Source organism: Passer domesticus, chromosome 9, assembly GCF_036417665.1.
Source record: "Passer domesticus isolate bPasDom1 chromosome 9, bPasDom1.hap1, whole genome shotgun sequence".
NCBI lineage: Eukaryota > Metazoa > Chordata > Aves > Passeriformes > Passeridae > Passer > Passer domesticus.
The window spans coordinates 6167397-6185507 of NC_087482.1; the positions used below are offsets into that span (position 1 = coordinate 6167397).

At 51.3% G+C, this 18111-nt stretch overlaps 2 long non-coding RNA genes across 2 annotated transcripts; both read right to left on the reverse strand.

The window, feature by feature from the left end:
• Positions 1–7188: 7188 nt before the first annotated feature.
• On the reverse strand, positions 7189–7991 carry LOC135307078 (uncharacterized). Its single transcript, XR_010367811.1, has 3 exons — positions 7538–7991; positions 7378–7449; positions 7189–7290 (listed from the first exon to the last, which is right to left on the reverse strand). It is a non-coding gene; the product is annotated as an uncharacterized LOC135307078 (long non-coding RNA).
• Positions 7992–8267: 276 nt separating this feature from the next.
• On the reverse strand, positions 8268–9346 carry LOC135307079 (uncharacterized). The gene is made up of 4 exons (XR_010367812.1): positions 9272–9346; positions 8999–9070; positions 8810–8911; positions 8268–8369 (listed from the first exon to the last, which is right to left on the reverse strand). It is a non-coding gene; the product is annotated as an uncharacterized LOC135307079 (long non-coding RNA).
• Between the last annotated feature and the right edge of the window lie 8765 nt (positions 9347–18111).

The following is an 18111-nucleotide window of genomic DNA, read 5'->3' on the forward strand; positions in this document are numbered from 1 at the left end:
CCTCCCTTCAGTGGCAGAAGGCGCGGCCTCAGCTGTAGCCCCGGGTGCCTGCGGTGGCCCAGGGCACGGCCATGGCTGTCAATGTGTTGGGCTGCAGCACAGGGCAGGCCGGAGCTCAGCAGCCTCAGCAGAGCCCAGGGCCGCGGCCCTTCCCTGCCGGGGCCCGAGCCTGGCCGGGCCCGGCCCGGCCTGAGCAGCCCGGACTGGCCCAGGGGATGGGCTGCGCCCGCCCTCTCTGCCCACAGGCTGGGCCCAAGCCTTTGCAAGAGGCTTTCTCCCAGCTTGGCAAAACCTCGGCCAAGTGTCCCTGTGCCGTGCTGAGAAGAGTAAAAAACCACTTCAAATTTAACCCTGCTGCCCAACGCATGAGGGATCCCTGCACACCTGAGGAGAGGCCATCAATACTCCTTTGTGCCTCATGAGGGATCCCTGCACGCCTCTGCAGGGACCCCAAAATATCCCAGTGTGGCTCATGAGGTCCAGGCCCAGCTGATGCCAAAGAAGGAAACGTGTCCTCAGCGCAGGGACGCTCAGCATGGGCTCCCCCATCCCCTCGGAGCCCCGCCGCTGGGCACAGCAGCCCCTGCCTGGCTCCTGCCTGCCCACACCGTGGGCATCCACGGCTGCTCCTGGGCACGGAGCTCAGCCAGTGCTGATGCCGGGTGGGCTTTGCTGGTGCTACCACATGGACAAAACTGTGAAAACTCTAATTCTTTATTTAAACATAAAATGTGGGACAAGCCCTGCCCTGCCAGACAAGGGGTGCCCACCTTCAGTCCTGGCCGGGGAACAGGACCAGGGGGCTCAGTGGGAGAGGGTCTCGTTGAGGAGGGGTGGGTTTTGGGACGGCCGCATGCTGGGGATGCAGCCATGGCAAGGCAGATAGGGGCAGAAGTGAAGAGCTGGGGTAAACTATCAGGTTGTCATTGCCTCTGTTTGTAGGTTTGTCTTCTGAAGATACACACGATCACCTGTGAAGAGAGGAGGTGGCTGAGGCCCCAGCTGCCAGTGGCACACAGGGAGCCTCGTGCACAGCAGGGCCCAGAGCTGGCAAGGCTCCCCAGCACGGCTGGAGCTGCTGGCACAGCTGGGCCCAGCTGGACAGCTGCCCCTCAAGGCCCCGGCCAGCAGGGCACGGCTCTGGGCAGGGTCCCTGGCCAGGAGTGGGCCCCAGAGCGCCTCTGCCTTTCAAGGGCAATCTCAGCCCTGCTCTTTCTCCTCCCCACCTCCCTCTGCCTCTGCCCTGTGCCCCTGGGGCTGCTCTTGGCCAGGCAGCCTCAGTGGGAGCCATCTCTCGCTGCAGCCCCAGCGGGGCCCCCAGGACAAGGCCCAGCAATTAAGAGGCCAATGGAAGCACTGGGCAGCAGCAGAACGTTCTCCTCAGCAGAGTTATTTGGACAATCATGGAGTGGCCACAACTCCACTGCAGCCTCAATGGGAATGTTCCCTGTCCACGTTAGACTTTGAAAAGAAGCTGTTGGAGGGGGAGAGCAACAAAACACTCACTGTTTTCTGTTCCAAGAATACCAGATTCCAATGCAGCACAATATGAAGACAAGCTCCAAAGAAAGCACGCCTGCCAGTAACCCTAGCCAACAGCCTGTTCCCTGACAGAAACCCCTTCTGAGGCCATCCTGGGCATTGGGAACAGGTCTTGTGGTGCCGGCTGCATCTGTGGGAGCAATGGGGAGCGTGAGCCCGTGCCGTGCTGCACTGCTGAGCTGGCAGCGCGGTGGATACGGGCAGGACGTTCTCTGTTTCCCCCAGAGCTGGGGCCTGCAGGCACCTTGCCGGCCCTTGGCACAGGCTGTGCCAGCCAACAAAGCCCAGCAGGACGGGAGGAGAGCCCGGGGGCAGTGCAGCTGCTTGGGCAGTGGCTGCTGCCAGGGACACGGGCCAAAGCCATCCCTGAGCAGCCACTGCCACCCCTGGCCCTCCCTGCCCCGTGACAGCTCCCCCAGCCCCAGGGGACAGGCTCAGGCCCTGTCAGGACCCAGCGCAGCCCCTGCCCAGTCGGGAGCCAGGGCTGGCTCTGGCCCTGGGCTGGCGGCAGGGCTCCCGCTCGGGGCTGCTCCTGTGCCTTGGGCCTCTGGGCACTCAGGGCCAGCTCCGCAGCAGCTGCAGCGCCAGGGACGTTGCTGCACCAGTCCCGTTTCCCCGGGGCTCTGAACCAGCTCCAGAGGCCTGGAAGCCGAGGCGCCTCCAGCTTTGGCTGCTGCCGGGCCGGGCAAGGGCAGGCCCTGGGGGAAGAGCTGCTGCCACACAGCCCCGGCCAGGCCTGAGCCCGGCACAGCAATTACCTGCTGTGCCTGTGCCCGTGTCTGCCATCGCCTTCCTTCCTGCAGCAGGGGCTGGCACCGAAGATAGAGTGCTTCCTTCAGGAAATGCCACCTTCCACTGAAGCACTATGTCCATCTCTTGACAAAGGAAGGGAGACAGCTGCATCAGATGGGGCTGTTCCCCACTTGGGTGGTGGCATCAGAGGTAATATTTGTGAAATTTATGGAGCAGGAAAATAGCCAGATTACAGTGGCATGATGAGAGCACTTCCACCTCCAAACAGACACCCTTTTCCTAATCTGCAGGGCTGGATATAGTGGAGGATCTCAGGGTGTCTTACAGTTTGGGCTGCCTGTCAGTTACAGAATCACAGAATCATGAGGTTGGAAGAGACCTCTAAGATCATCAAGTCCAACCTATGCCCTAACATCTCAACTAGACTATAGCACCAAGTGCCATGTCCAGTCTTTTTTTAAACACATCCAGAGATGGTGATTCCACCACCTCCCTGGGAAGACAATTCCAGTGCTTTATTATTCTTTCAGTGAAAATTTTTTTCCTAATATCTAACCTATACTTTCCCTGACGTAGCTTGAGACTGTGTCCCCTTGTTCTGTCAGTTGCTGCCCGGTGGAAGAGACCGACCCCCACCTGTCTACAACCTCCCTTCAGGAAGTTGTAGAGAGCAATAAGGTCACATCTAAGCCTCCTCTTCTCCAGGCTAAACAACCCCAGCTCCCTCAAACGTTCCTCGTAGGGCTTGTTTTCCAAGCCCCTCACCAGCCTCGTTGCTCTCCTCTGGACACGCTCAAGTATCTCAATATCCTTCCTAAATTGAGGGGCCCAGAACTGGACACAGTACTCAAGATGTGGCCTCACCAGTGCCGAGTACAGGGGAAGAATGACCTCCCTGCTCCTGCTGGTCACACAATGCCTAATGCAGGCCAGGATGCCGTTGGCCTTCTTGGCCACCAAGGCACATTGCTGGCTCATATCCAATCGGCTGTCAACCAGCACCCCCAGGTCCCTTTCTGCCTGAACACTATCCAGCCACACCGTCCCCAGCCTGTAACGCTGTAGGGGATTTTTGTGGCCAAAATGCAGAACTCGGCACTTAGACTTATTAAACTTCATACTGTTGGACTCTGCCCATCCATCCAACCGACTAAGTCTCTCTGCAGAGCCTTCCTTCCTTCCAATAGATCAACACAAGCTCCCAGCTTAGTGTCGTCTGCAAATTTACTAATGAAGGACTCGATGCCCTCATCCATGTCATCTATAAAAATATTAAATAGAACTGGTCCCAGTACAGACCCCTGAGGGACACCACTGGTGACTGGCCGCCAGCTGGATGCAGCACCGTTCACCATCACTCTCTGGGCCCAGCCATCCAGCCAGTTCCTAACCCAGCGAAGAGTGCTCCTATCCAAGCCACGGGCTGCCAGCTTTTCCAGGAGTGTGCTGTGGGAGACAGTATCAAAGGCCTTGCTGAAGTCTAAATAGACAACATCCACAGCCTTTACTGCATCCATCAGACGAGTTACCTGGTCATAGAAGGAGACCAGGTTGGTCAGACATGACCTACCCTTCATAAACCCATGCTGACTTGGTCTGATACCCTGGCCATCCTGTAAGTGCTGTGTGATAGCACTTAGTATGAACCGTTCCATTATCTTACCTGGTACTGAGGTCAGGATAACTGGCCTGTAATTACCAGGATCCTGCTTCCCACCTTTTTTGTAAACAGGTGTCACATTGGCCAGTTTCCAATCATCTGGAACCTCACCAGTGAGCCACGACTCCTGGTAAATGATGGAGAGCGGCTTGGCAACCTCATCTGCCAGCTCCCTCATCACCCTAGGGTGGATCCCATCTGGTCCCATTGATTTATAAATATCCAAGTGTCCCAGCAGTTCTCAGACTGCCTCCTCTTGGATAATAAGAGGACCATTCTGATCCCTGGCACCACCTACCAACCCTTGAGGACAGTTGTCATGAGGATAAGCTGTCTTACCACTAAAGACTGAGGTGAAGAAAACTTTAAGCACTTCCGCCTTTTCCGCATCTTTAGTAACTAGTTTGCCTGCTCCATCCAATAAGGAACCGAGGTTGGTTATACCCTTCTTTTTACCATTAATATACTTGTAAAAACTTTTTTTATTATTTTTAACAGAAGTTGCCAAGTTGAGTTCAAACTGAGCTTTGGCCTCCCTAATTTTTTTTCTACATGCCCTGGCAGCACCCTTAAATAATTCCTCAGAAATCACTCCCTCCTTAAAAAGATGATACATCTTTTTCTTATTTCTAAGTTCCTTCAAAACCTCATTACTCATCCAGACTGGACGTTTGTCTCGTCTACTCATCTTTCGGCACACAGGGACAGTCTGTTCTTGTGCCCTCAAGATCTCTGCTTTGAAGCACACCCATCTCTCCTGGACTCCTTTGTTTTTAAAGGTTCTTTCCCAAGGAATTCTCTGGATAAGTCTTTTAAATAGGCCAAAATCTGCCCTCCGGAAGTCCAATGTAGAGATCTTATTGATATTCCTCCTTATTTCACCAATTATTGGGAATTCTATAGTTTCATGATCACTATGCCCCAAGCGGCCTACAACCTCCACATCACCTACCAGTCCATCTCTATTTGTAAACAATAGGTCTAACATAGCCCCTCCCCTGGTGGGTTTGCCCACCAGTTGTGACAAAAAGTTATCCTCCACACATTCTAAAAACCTTCTACATTGCTGGTTTTTTGCTGTATTGAGTTCCCAGCAGATGTCTGGTAGGTTGAAGTCACCCACAAGAACAAGGGCTGATGATCCTGAGACTTTGTTCAGTTGTTTATAGAATAAGTTGTCCACCTCTTCATCCTGGTTGGGTGGACGATAGCAGACTCCCAGTAGGATGTCAGACTTGTTGGCCTTCCCCTTAATTTTTACCCATAGGGACTCAACTTCATCATCATTAGTCTCAATACCTGTGACATCCAAAACCTCCCTAATATAAAGGGCCACCCCTCCACCTCTTCTCCCTTTTCTGTCTTTTCTGAAGAGCTTGTAGCCATCCAGTGCAGTGCTCCAACTATGTGAGTCATCCCACCACGTTTCTGTGATGGCAACTACATCATAGTCCTGCTGATGCACCATGGCCTCCAGCTCTTCTTGTTTGTTACCCATGCTGCGTGCATTGGTATGCATGCATCTCAGCTGGGCTGCTTTCTCCCCTAACACAGTCTTACCACCCTTGGGCCTGCTTCCAAACAGCCCAGTTGCATCCCCTTCCCCCTTCAAACCTAGTTTAAAGCCCTCTCAATAAAGTCTGCCAGTTCATGAGCTAAAAACCTCCTACCCTTAACAGAGAGATGTACCCCATCTGATTCCAGTAGAGCAGGTGCCATAAAGGTTGCTCCATGATCAAAGAATCCAAAATTTTGCCAATAACACCAACCCTTGAGCCATTTCTTACTGATATACGTTTTCCTATTCCTTTCATTATTTTTCTCTGCCACCAAAGGGACTGAGCAGAACACTACCTGTGCACCTGTCCTATCAACCACTTGACCCAGTGCCCTAAACTCCCTTTTAATCACCTTGACACTCCTCTTTTCAATCTCATCACTGCCAGCTTGGAGTATCAGCAGTGGGTAATAATCAAAGGACTGAATCAGCCTAGGAAGTTTCTAAGTGATGTTTTGTACCTGGGCCCCAGGGAGGCAGCAGACCTCCCTGTGGGATGGGTCAGGTCGACATACGGGGCCCTCCGTCCCCCTCAGAAGGGGATCACCCACCACGATTACCCTTCTTTTTTTCTTGACATTAGAGGTGGTAATCCTTTTTTTAGGCAAGTCATAGTTGGGAGGCTCACTGGGTAGGTGATTTTCCTCTAAATCATCTCTCTGGCTGTCTAGATCCAGTGCCTCATACCTATTCTGAAGTGGCACCTGGCTAGCGGATGGGGGGCAGGAGGGACTTTTGTTATTACCACCCCGAGCAGGGACCCATTTCCACTCCCCTTCATCTACCAGCTACCCCTCTATTGCCTGAGAGTGAAAGACATATGAGCCCTCTGACTCCTGGTGGACCTCCCTTAAAGATGTAAGGGCTGAACTCCACCAGTCTATTTCCTTTTCACTATCCCTGATACTCCTTAACCTTTCGACTTCTTCCCTAAGCTCAGCCACTAGCGAAAGGAGGTCATTCACTTCTTCACACCTCAGGCAGGCCTTCTCCATAACATCCCCTGAAGCCACTGATAAGCTCAAACACTCCGGGCAGGAATGGGTCTGTACGGACGCATCCTTTTTGGAGGGCTCTACTTGGTCATGTACACTTGTACCAACCACAGATTTTGACTGGGTTAAAACCATTGCCTAGGAGAAAGCCCAAAATCAATCAACCAGTAAAACAATACTTCACCAAGCTAGCTGGAACCTGCAGCCCCACCTGCTTGCCCTGCCTGCGCGAACTGCTGCGCAAACTGCTGTGACCCTGTTTACCTGCTCCTGTTCGCCGCACTCTGGGTCGCCACGCTCCCCAGAGGTCTCCTATAATGGGTAACTCCGGAACAAGGAAGCTCCACCTCCTGCTCCTGAGTGGCTCACAAAGCAAAGCCCCACACCTGTTCAGTATTACCTATAATGGGTCACTCCGGAACAAGGAAGCTCCACCTCCTGCTCCTGAGTGGCTCACAAGCAAAGCCCCACGCCTGATGCCAAATGCCTTCCTACAGAGGCTGGGCAGAAGCTGCAGCCAGGCCAGGCTGGGAAACAGCCCTGCAGGGCGTGAAAGCAGCAGCGGGGCAGTGAGGCTTCCATGGATTCCTTCCCGCTGTGCCGGGCACGGCGTGTCCACATGTGCAGCCATAGCCCCTGTGTGCTGAGTCCCAGGGGAAGCATGAGGGAAATGCACCCACCTTCTCTTGTCTGCAGGGGTTCCTTCAGCTCTTGCCTCATCTCTTTGGATGGTTCCAGGGATATCTTATCTATTGTATCTTGGATTTTCCCTGTTGGAGTACCTTAGAGAAAAATATTTCCATTTCCCAGGAATGGATCCCACAAAAGCAAGGCTCGGCCTGTGGGGCCAGCAGGGACACACTACTCACCACTGTGATGGGAGCTGGGCTTGAGTGCAACATCCAAGGTAGGAGCTGGAGAAGTCCTCCCTGTAGACACATCTGTAACACAACAGCCACAGAAGCTTCTGTCACCTGGTTCCTGCCCGCTTGTCTACAATTCTTCCTTGGTGGCACACTGACAACATACCTGCAGGAGGCTCCAAGGACTTCAAAACTTTATTCATCCAAGCTGATGGAGAAGCCTTCCCAGCAACCTCATCTGGAACGGAGCACAGATGAGAACACTTTCCAGGGTGTGCTGGGATCCCCTTCTGCCACAGGGAACTGGGCACTGCACGGCGGTCAGCTAAGGCTGTGGGAGCCAGATGTGAATAGATATGGCCAAAGGTGCACAGGGGCCTGGGGAGCTCTGGGCTGGCTCCTGGTCACTCTCCACACTCTTTCCCTGCCCTCAGCAACATCCCTGGGAGGGGTGGCTGGAGCAGCGCAGGGCCCCCGGGTTCACTCCCTCAGACACAGAGGAAATCCTCTCTAAAACCCCGGGGAAAACTGCAGCAGGCAGTGACACAGCTATCCATCCCGCCCTCTGTCCCTCCTGTCCTCCTTCTGCTGGGAAAGCTCCTAGATCCCAAGGGCAAACAGCCAGGCCCTCTCAGGACACACTGCAGCCTTGCTATCCCCCTCTGTCCTTTCCCCACCGTGGGCACCCCGTGCAGTCACTGCCAGGTTTCAGGACATGTCTCCCATGGAGGGACCCCAGCAGGACTGCTCAGGACCCGAGTGCCCTGAGCCTGCTCGGGATAATTCCCCTGGGCTGTGCCGCTCTAGTCCAGGCTGTGCCCGCACTGCCAAGCAGCAGAGAGGGCAGCTCAAGCCTCAGCAGGGCTCAGGCCCAGAGGCACAGCAATTACCTCCTGGGCCTGTGCCTGGCATCGCCTCTCTTCCTGCAGCAGAGGCTGGCACGGAACCACTGCTTCCTCTGGGAAATGCCGCCTCATGCCCAGCCTCTGCATCCACTTCTGGAGAAAGGAAGAGGGACAGCTGGATCAGGTGGGGCTGTTCCCCACTGGGGAGGTGGCGCCTTCAGGAGGGAATGCTTGTCAAAGACATGGCTAAGAATCAGGAAATCCCTATAAACTTTTGGGAAGGCCAGGGCCCTCCCTTCTCCAAACTGCTGCCCTTTCTGTTCTACCCGGTGACTGGAAAATTGCAGGGGATCTCAGTCCTGTGCTGCAATTAGGTGGCCTGTCAGCTGATGCCAAATGCCTTCCTGCAGAGGCTGGGCAGAAGCTGCAGCCAGGCCAGGCTGGGAAACAGCCCTGCAGGGCGTGAAAGCAGCAGCAGGGCAGCGAGGCTGCCATGGATACCTTCCCACTGTGCCAGGCACGGCGTGTCCAGATGTGCAGCCAAAGCCCACAGATGCTGAGTCCCAGGGGAAGCATGAGGGAAATGCACCCACCTTCTCCTGCCTGCTGCATTTCCTTCAGCATTTGCCTCATGTTTTCACATGGATCATGGAGTTTCTGGTGTCCTGTAGCTTGGTCCTTCCCCCTCAGAGGACCTTAGAGCAACAGAATTCCATTTCCCAGGAACAGATCCCTCAAAAGCAGGGCTCAGCCTGTGGGGTCAGCAGGGACACACTACTCACCCCTTCGATGGTTGCCAGGCTTCTGTGTAGGAATCAGCAAAGGAGCTGGACAAGTCCTCCCTGCAGACACACCTGTAACTCAACAGCCACAGAAGCTTCTGCCATCTCTGCTGATCTGCACGGGCACCACTGAGCCGCAGGAGCGGTGAGGGAATCACACAGGGCGAGGGCACACACGTGCATGGTTCTGTGCTGGCACCTGCAGCGATGCCCCCCTGGCCCAGCTTTGGGCTCTGAGCTGGCAGCTCTCCCAGGGGAAAGGCCTTGACCTACCCTCGGCATCTCCCAGTGCCTCAGTCCTGGACGTGGCTTGGGAAGCTGCACCACCTTCACCAGCAGGTTCAGCTGCAAAGAAAGGCAGGACAGAAGACCTGTAAATCCACCAACAGAAACACCAGCCAAACCTCACTAAAAAGTCACCACTACTCCTTGAAGTAAAATAGACTGATGCATGTTAATACCTAAGCTTGTAAGCTGTAAAACCCATTGTTATGAGAAGTAAAATATTTTATTTTAAACTGTATTATTCATGAGGTTGTTTTAAGTGAACTGAATATTTAAGGTGTGATATGCAAATTTATTTCAAAAAATTAAATATTTTAGTGCTTTTGTTATAACAGACAAAAGAAATAGAAGTAAAAGCTAATGAAACACTGTAAAGAATATATTAGAACAATAATATGATTCGTGAAAAATCGGAAAAAAAGTAAGTATATAAGATACAAACCAGATTTAAGTTCCAAGAAACACTAAAAGTAACATTACATCAGATAGGATATAAGAAAAGCCGTTAGATATTTAATAAGGATCAAATTAAAATAAAGGAAAAAAGCCAAGTATAGCTGAAAGAAAGAGAAGTGTACAGAATAATTACAACTTTAGAGCTAAAATGTCAAAGAAATAAAACTATAACAATTAGAAATAAGCAGATGCTATCCTAAATCCTGAAAAACAATTTAAAAGGCTCTTATAAATCTTATGAAGTAAATACTGAGAATGAGACGAATGACACCAGTGACTAGATCCCAAGGTGTAAGCTCTGCTACCACGAAGATACACATCTTGGCCCTTTGGCTGCAACCCAAAGGGTCTTTGAGAGAGGTAGAGTGTTAAAACTGCAGAGGATTATTGTCACTGTATCAGTCATCCAAGCCCAAAAAGAATGAGCCATATGCACACTCCCAAGTTAGTGCAGTACGCTATAAGTTTAACAAAATCAGAATGTGCACTATGAGTAGTGAAAGACACTGGAATAAAGAAAATGTGAAATAGAGCAAAAAGAAGAAAATGGCAAAATTTGTAAGCAATATATTAAAACCTTTTCTTCTGTAAGAGCTAGAGAAGAAATAAATCCTGAGAGTTCGAATAAAGCAAATTGCTCAAGAGTTAAGAAAACAAGTACATGAGACAGTTGTAAAGACGTATTTTAGCAGGCAACATAAGAAAACATGAAAAACTTATTTTAGAAGTATTACCAGCCTTAAATGACTATGGAGTCAAAATATATCTAAAGTACAATAAGCACATGCATTGATATAAAAAAAATATGATTGACAATCCAAAGAAAAGAAATTAAAGATTTAGAATAATCTACCTTATGAGAAGAGCTGTTAATTTTAGACCCTGACTAGTAGTATAAAAGTGTAGTTGTTAAGTTTTATAAATACTAAATATAAAATTCAAAAATAAGTAAGCTTTGTCAAAGTGTATCCTAAAAGTACAAATTTAATAAATTAATAGAGAAAGGGAGGGATTCTGATAGATTGTATGTACAAATTCATGCTGAGACTACAGTAATCTCGCCTAATGAAAATCCTAGCATACCAAAAGACTGTTCCGGGCAATCAATATGCACCAAAATCCTAGCCTGAATATTCATCCCCGGAAATGCTGATTCCAGAAGATTATTTCTCTGACCAAATCTCAGCAATGTGCATTCGACATGCATCATCTATAAGATAAATGTGTGCCTCCTAGAATGCATATTGCAGGAGATTTTCCTCTAACAAAGTGAATTTTTTACCAGTTTTGGGGAAACTCTCAGCAAGAGCTGCAGCAAGAAGGAAAAACTACATGAAAATGCAAAAAGGATAAGATCAACCATAAGAAAGCAGAAAAACGCCTGCCCCCAACAACCCTTGGAGCTTGGAAATGGACAAAAACACGTTGTGAAAGCTGTCCCTTCGTGGTGCACAGGGGAGAGAAATGCCCCACCTGTCTCACCTGACGCTGTCAGCCTGGTAGAGGGCCAATCTGATATTTGCTTCTAGACATTCTAAGACTGTATTTTAATTATGAAATAAATTCTCCTTATTAATCAAAAAAAGCTAATTATTTAAAACATGCAGGACTCCTGGGACCCTCATCAGGGACCCCAAAATATCCCTTTGTGCCTCTTCAGGTCCAGGCCCAGATGATCCCCCAGAAGGAAATGTGCCCTCAGCCCAGGGACGCTCAGCATGGGCTTCCCCATCCCCTCGGGGCCCCGCCGCTGGGCACAGCAGCCCCTGCCTGGCTCCTGCCTGCCCACACTGTGGCCATCCACGGCTGCTCCTGGGCATGGAGCTCAGCCAGTGCTGCTGCCGGGTGGGCTTTGCTGGTGCTACCACCAGGACAATGTGGTCACAGCTGCATCTCTCTACTGCAACAGAAGAGCTGATTTGGGAAGTGCTGTGCTGCCCCATTTCTTCAGCCCCACTAGCTGCCCACACCCACAGTGGCACTGGGCCACCCCCAGAAAACTGTCCAATCTGGGCTGTGGCTGCAGGGCACAGCTGCTCTACAGCACAGGTGGACTGCCTTGGGGGTAGGACTGCCCTGAGGGTAGGGACAAGGAACAGGGTGAGGTCTGCTCTATGTTTTCCGAAGGTGATTACTCTACAGGCCATCAGGGCCAGACCAACACTGCACTAAAGGCATACACCAACTTACAAACTTGGGAGACTCCCAGGGGAGGATCCAATCTTTAGCCAATTGGGAGAAACTGAGGGTGGAACACCAGGCGGGGAATACAAGGTTTAAACCAATTGGGGATTACAGGGGAGGGGAAGAACTTAAACAAACCAATGGGGTTCTGAAGGATACAAAATTGATAGGAAAATTTCTAGAGAAAGGGGCAGGCTTGGAGAGGGACTGACATGCAATGGGAGGAGGAACAGTGAACAAAAGGGCAGGTCTTTGGGGAGATGGACAAGTGGGGCAAAACCAACACATGGGGTAAAGGAGCAAGCCCTTGGTAATAAAATATGCTATAACAATAGAAAATAAGGGGAGGGGTATAAAACTGACTGCTAGGACCGAATTACAATCAAAGACATGAACTGCAGTGCCGAAGCTCTGAGTTGAGGTTCAGTTGAGCACTTCCAAATAATTTCCTGGCAGAAACAGATAGCCAAACTTGCCTTTATCACATGCAAACAGAGGGTTCCCCAACAGCAACCCATTCTGAGGCTCTTCTGGGAATGGGAAACACGTGTTGTGGTGCTGGCTGCATCTGTGGGAGCGATGGGGAGCGTGAGCCCGTGCTGTGCTGCACTGCTGAGCTGGCAGCACGGTGGATACGGGCAGGACGTTCTCTGTTTCCCCCAGAGCTGGGGCCTGCAGGCACCTTGCCGGCCCTTGGCACAGGCTGTGCCAGCCAACAAAGCCCAGCAGGCCGGGAGGAGAGCCCGGGGGCAGCGCAGCTGCTTGGGCAGTGGCTGCTGCCAGGGACACGGGCCAAAGCCATCCCTGAGCAGCCACTGCCACCCCTGGCCCTCCCTAACAAATTCTAGGTTACATCTGTGAATTGCATGCTACACTTTCCTTCATGTTTTTCCCAATACCAGGAAGTTTCTATATATAGTAATGCCCTTGAGAATCTCTGATTATTTTCAGGTTTTATTTTCTTTTTTTTTTTTTTAATTGAGACAGATGAAACAGCCTTATTGGTTTTAGTTTTGGCAGGTCTGTTTTTTATCTCTGCATGATGGTTTACTTATTATCTACATTTAAGCTTGTTTTTATTTATGGGTTTTTTGTTCCCCAAGCAATTATTTTGACAGTCTTTTGTTCACTTCTTACTTAATGTTCCATAGATGAATAGCTTGGACTCTCTTTTTATAGGAATATAAAGATCTCAGAAAGCTCTATTTCTAATTTTGATAACATTCTCTCTCCCCGCTCCTAGCTTTTACAATGATCATTTTTGAAACATCACTGAGGATACGTGGAGTTATTTGGGAAATAACCAATAGTCTTGGCTTAACCTGGGTATTGGATTATTATTTTCAGTGCTATAAACCTACATTGCTTCAAGGTTCACACCACGGTCCTGATTTGTGGCTCACCACATGGATGACTGTCTGAATTAAAAGAATGTTTGTGAGGCAGCTGAAGAGCTTAGACCTCAGAGATTAAAATTCCTGGGAGGAGGAGGTGGAGGAAGAAAGGATAAAATCCTGATTCAAAGGGTTTTTTCTCACTTCTAGTATGCCAGAAGTATGGTAGACTACACCTGTCTTCAGATGTCATTTACTTACAGAACAACTCTCTACAGTGTCAGACTCCGGGAGAAATGACTGAACACTTTGCCTCCCAATGCATCAGCTTTAATTCTAGTGAGAGATAGGCCTTAATTACAGTCCGATTAGAGCAAATCAACAAAGCAGTCTTGCCATTGTGAGAGTGGCAAGAGGAATTTTCTTGTGAACAGATGACTATGTCACACTCAGTAATGAACAAAATTTGCCCTGACTTGGAAGAAAGTAGACAAGGAGCAATGCAGTATTTGGGTTTTATCCAGGGATAAATGGGGCAAGAAGCTGTAACAACTTAACCTGTTTTACAGAACACAAGTACTGATACGGCCAATAATGCACCCACATGAAGGGATCTTCAGGACATTCCTTTATTTCTCTAACCAGGAATGGGCAGCAAAATGCTTGCATTTATCTGAACTGGAAGCCGTGTTCCTCTCCTGTTTCTCCTAGAGCACACTGTGTGTTATTTGCAGACTTCACTGTCCAGCCCATCAATCCTCTCGTGGCCAATTGCTAAATGGCACAAGTACCAAAATACAGGTGCCAGCATAATCAGCCCAGCACTAATGCAGCACTGCTTTGATGGTGCACAGGAGCACAGAATGGCTTGGCTTGGAAGGGACATTTAAAGGCCATCTAGTCCCAATGGCCTGCAGTGTGCAGGGACACCTTGAACTAGGTCAGGTTGCTCTGAGCAGGAGTTTGAATGTCTGCAGGGATGGATGTCCACCTCTCTGGGCAACCTGTGCCAGGTTTTCATAACAAACAGTGTAAAAAATGTGTTTCTTTCATCTAGTCTGAATTGACCATCTTTTAGATTAAAACCATTCCCCCTCGGTTTGGTCACAGAAGACTCTACTAAAAATTCTGTCCCATCTGTTTACAAGCCCCCATAAGGCCCTGAAAGGCAGCAATCAGGTGTCCCTGGAGTCTTCTCTCTTCCAGGCTGAACACTGCCAGCTCTCCCAGCCTGTCTCCAAAGCAGAAGGGCTCCAGCCCTCAGAGCATTTTGTCCCTCCTCTGGACTAGATCCAACAGGTCCATGTCCTTCCTTTCTTGGGGACCCAGAGCAGGATGCAGTACTCTGTCGTGGTAGAGACGGAGACACTACAAAGCAACACAGTCCATTTCCAGAAGGCTTCAAACCCTGTTTTTATTCTAGCCTGCATGCTTTTTGTGCATTCTTACAAAGCTGTTATGTTTACACTTTATTCATTGGTCACGAGAGACAAGCAAAATGCTCAATGGAAGAGGGATTTGCAGGTTTCTCTTATTTATTCTTTCTTTCTTGGTTTTCATGTCAAAAACATTGGTAGGAAATTCTTTCAGGGGTAAACATGGATCTTGTTATCAAACTTCTCGATGGCTCACAGAAATCACTATAAAACCTCTTCCAGAGTACTCCCAGTAGGGTCTCACCTGAGCAGAGGTGGGGAATCACCTCCTTCAACCTGCTGGGCACTGTCCTTTGGATGCACATGGCTGCCTCATGTCCAGCCTCTCATCTGGCTGCAACACCAAGTCCTTCTCGGCAGGGCTGCTCTCCATCCCTTCATGTCCCAACCTGTGAGATCAGCTGAGCTGGGACTGTGTCACAGCCCTTGGGCAGAGCAGCTGGACAGGATGAGTTCCCTTCCGAAGAAGGCAGATCCAGCTCCAAAAACAACTCCACCCTGGCCATGAGGTCACAGAAGGCTCTGAGATCACAGAGGTGCCAGAGCCCCGCGGTTGCACAGCAGCACAGGGAGCCAGCAGTCAGTCCCTGAGCACAACTGTTGCGGCAGCAGCAGCGGTGGCAGCAGCGGTGCTGACATTGGGACAGCGGTGTCGGGACAGTGGTGGCAGCAAGAGTTGCGGGACTGGCAGAGGGCAAGGCACCATGGCCCTTGCTCTGTGCCTCTTCCTCCTGCTCCTCCTGGCCGTGGCCCTGTCTACCAGGGCTGCCCAGGCTGCTCCACTCCAAGTGTGGCGAGCAGGTGAGCCGGCAGCCTGGCTGCCCTTTCCCGGGACAGCGCTCCCTGCTCCCTGGGAAGTGCTGAGGATGGTTTTGCCCAGGGCTTTGGGGAGGGTTTCCTGTGTGGGAGGGAGAGAGCCCCCATGGTCCCTGGGCTCCACCAGCCACCACTCCAGGGATGTTGCAAAGGGCCTGCAAAGAGGGTGGAGAGTGACCAGAGATAGCCCAGAGCTCCCCAGGCCCCTGTGCAGCTTTGGCCTTGTCCACTGACATCTGGCAGCCAAGGCATTACCTGACCCCATTGCAGTGCCCTGTTCTCTAAGGGAGAGGGGAATCTCAGCACACCATGGAAATGGGTCTGATCTGATCTGTGCTCACCTCTAGATGAGCATACTAGGAAGGCTTCTTCAGCAGCTTGGCTCCATGAAGATTTCCAGTCTCTTAACCCTCCAGCAGGTATGTTGTCAATGTTGCTAAAAGAATAATCATTGAGAACCTGGCAGGAAGCAGGTGACAGGAGCTTCTGTGGCTGTTGAATTACAGGTATGTCTGCAGGAATGACTTTTCAGGCTCCTTTCCTGGTTGCTGCACATAAGCCCCGCTCCCATCGCAGGGGTGAGTAGTGTGTGCTTGCTGACCCCACAGGCTGAGCCCTGGTTCTGTGGGATCCATTCACCTGAAATGCAAATGCTTTTCTTAAGGTCCTCCGAGAGGGAGGAACAAACCTAGAGGAGACAGCAAGTCCCTGGAGGCATCCAAACAGATGGACAGGATCTGGAGTGACCTGGAGAGACAACGTGGTGGGTGCATTTCCCTCATGCTTCCCCTGGGACTCAGCAGCCGGGGGCTTTGGCTGCACATCTGGACACGCCGTGCCCGGCACAGCGGGAAGGGATCCATGGCAGCCTCGCTGCCCCACTGCTGCTGCTGCTGCTTTCACGCCCTGCAGGGCTGTTTCCCAGTCTGGCCTGGCTGCAGCTTCTGCCCAGCCTCTGCAGGAAGGCATTTGGCATCAGCTGCCAGGGAGCCCAAACTACACCATGGCCCACCTGAGATCCCCTGCACTTTCCCAGTCTGTGAGCGCATCTGGAGGGGCAGCTCTTTGGAAGAGACAGGGCCCTGGTCTTTCTCCTTAATCTTATCCATTACTTAGACAAGCATTGCCTCCTGAGGATGCCACATTCCCATTGGGAAACAACTCCACCTGATTCAGCTGTCCTTTTTCCTTTCTGCAGACATGGAAGGAGAGCCTGTGCTGAAGGCTGAGTTTCCCGGAGGAAGCACTGGCTCCATGGCAGCCTCTGCCCCAGGAAGGGAGGCGCTGCCAGGCACAGGCCCAGGAGGTAATTGCTGTGCCTCTGGGCCTGAGCCCTGCTGAGGCTTGAGCTGCCCTCTCTGCTTTTTGGGAGTGCAGGCACACAGCATTACCTGACCCCCTTGCAGTGCTCGGTTCCCTATACAAGGGGATCCCAGCACAGCATGGAACAGTTCCCATCTGTGCTCCTTTCTAGACTGGGAACGTGACTTGCATCACTGGGAAACACTGTTAAAGCACAGTTTAAGGATGTTGGAGCTTGGTGATGGTAGGTTTTCAGCAACTCTTTGCTAACAGAGCAATCATTGTCCAAGTGTAATCATTGTCCAGAGTAATATTCCTCTGTCATTTCCCTTGAGATCGTCTGAAGTTTGATGAATTGTGGAAATCCTGGCCTCCAAATTTCTACTCTTGTACCCAACAGTGATCCCACAGGATGGCTGTCAGTGGGAGGAAGGAGCATTTAGCTGTCCATCTTCCTCCCGTGTGCAATGCCAGTGTGTCCTTCCATGTGCTCTGTGCAGCCAGGGAGAAGGCCAGAGAGGGAAGGGGCCGGGCCCAGGGCTGTGCCCCGGGGCTGAGCCTTTGGCAGCTCCTTTGCCAGCCCCGGGGAGCCCGAGCTGCTCCTGCTGCCACTGCCAAGCCCTGGCCCTGCCCGGGTCTGGGTTTAGAGCTGCTGGCAGCTCCAGGGAGTCCTTTCTGCCCCGACTGCCCTGCAAGGGGCTCCTTCCATCCCAGTGTGGGGCCATTGCAGGCACGAGGTCCCCCTGCTCCTGAGTGGGAGGCAGAGCTGAGGGAGTGCCTTGGAGGGCACCAGTCACCCAAGTGCCCTCACTTGCACTCGGGCCTGAGGGAGAACCTTCAACAGTGTCACAGCAGCTCTTCTGTCCTGCCGTTCTTTGCAGCTAACCCGGTTGGTGAAAGTGATCTGGCTTCCCAACCCATGTTCAGGATTGGACCTCTGGGAGATGCTGAGGGTAGGTCAAGACCTTTCCCCTGGAAGAGTTGCCAGCTCAAGAGCCCAAAGCTTGGCCACAGAGGCAGCGCTGCAGGTGCCAGCACAGAACCATGCACGTGTGTCCTCTTCCCCTGCGCGATCCCCTCATGATTTCTGCTCAGCCCTGGCAGCTGTCTGGGGAAGGGAGGGCCCTGGCCCTGCCACAAAAGCCCAGATACTTTGTAAATCTTTTCCCAATTTTTGATAAGCATGCTGCCCTGAAGATGCCAGCAAAGGAATGGGGAATTGTTCCATCTGATCCAACTGTCCTTTTTTGTTTCTCAAGTGATGGACCAAAAGGCAGGGCTGAAGGAGGTGTTTCCCCAA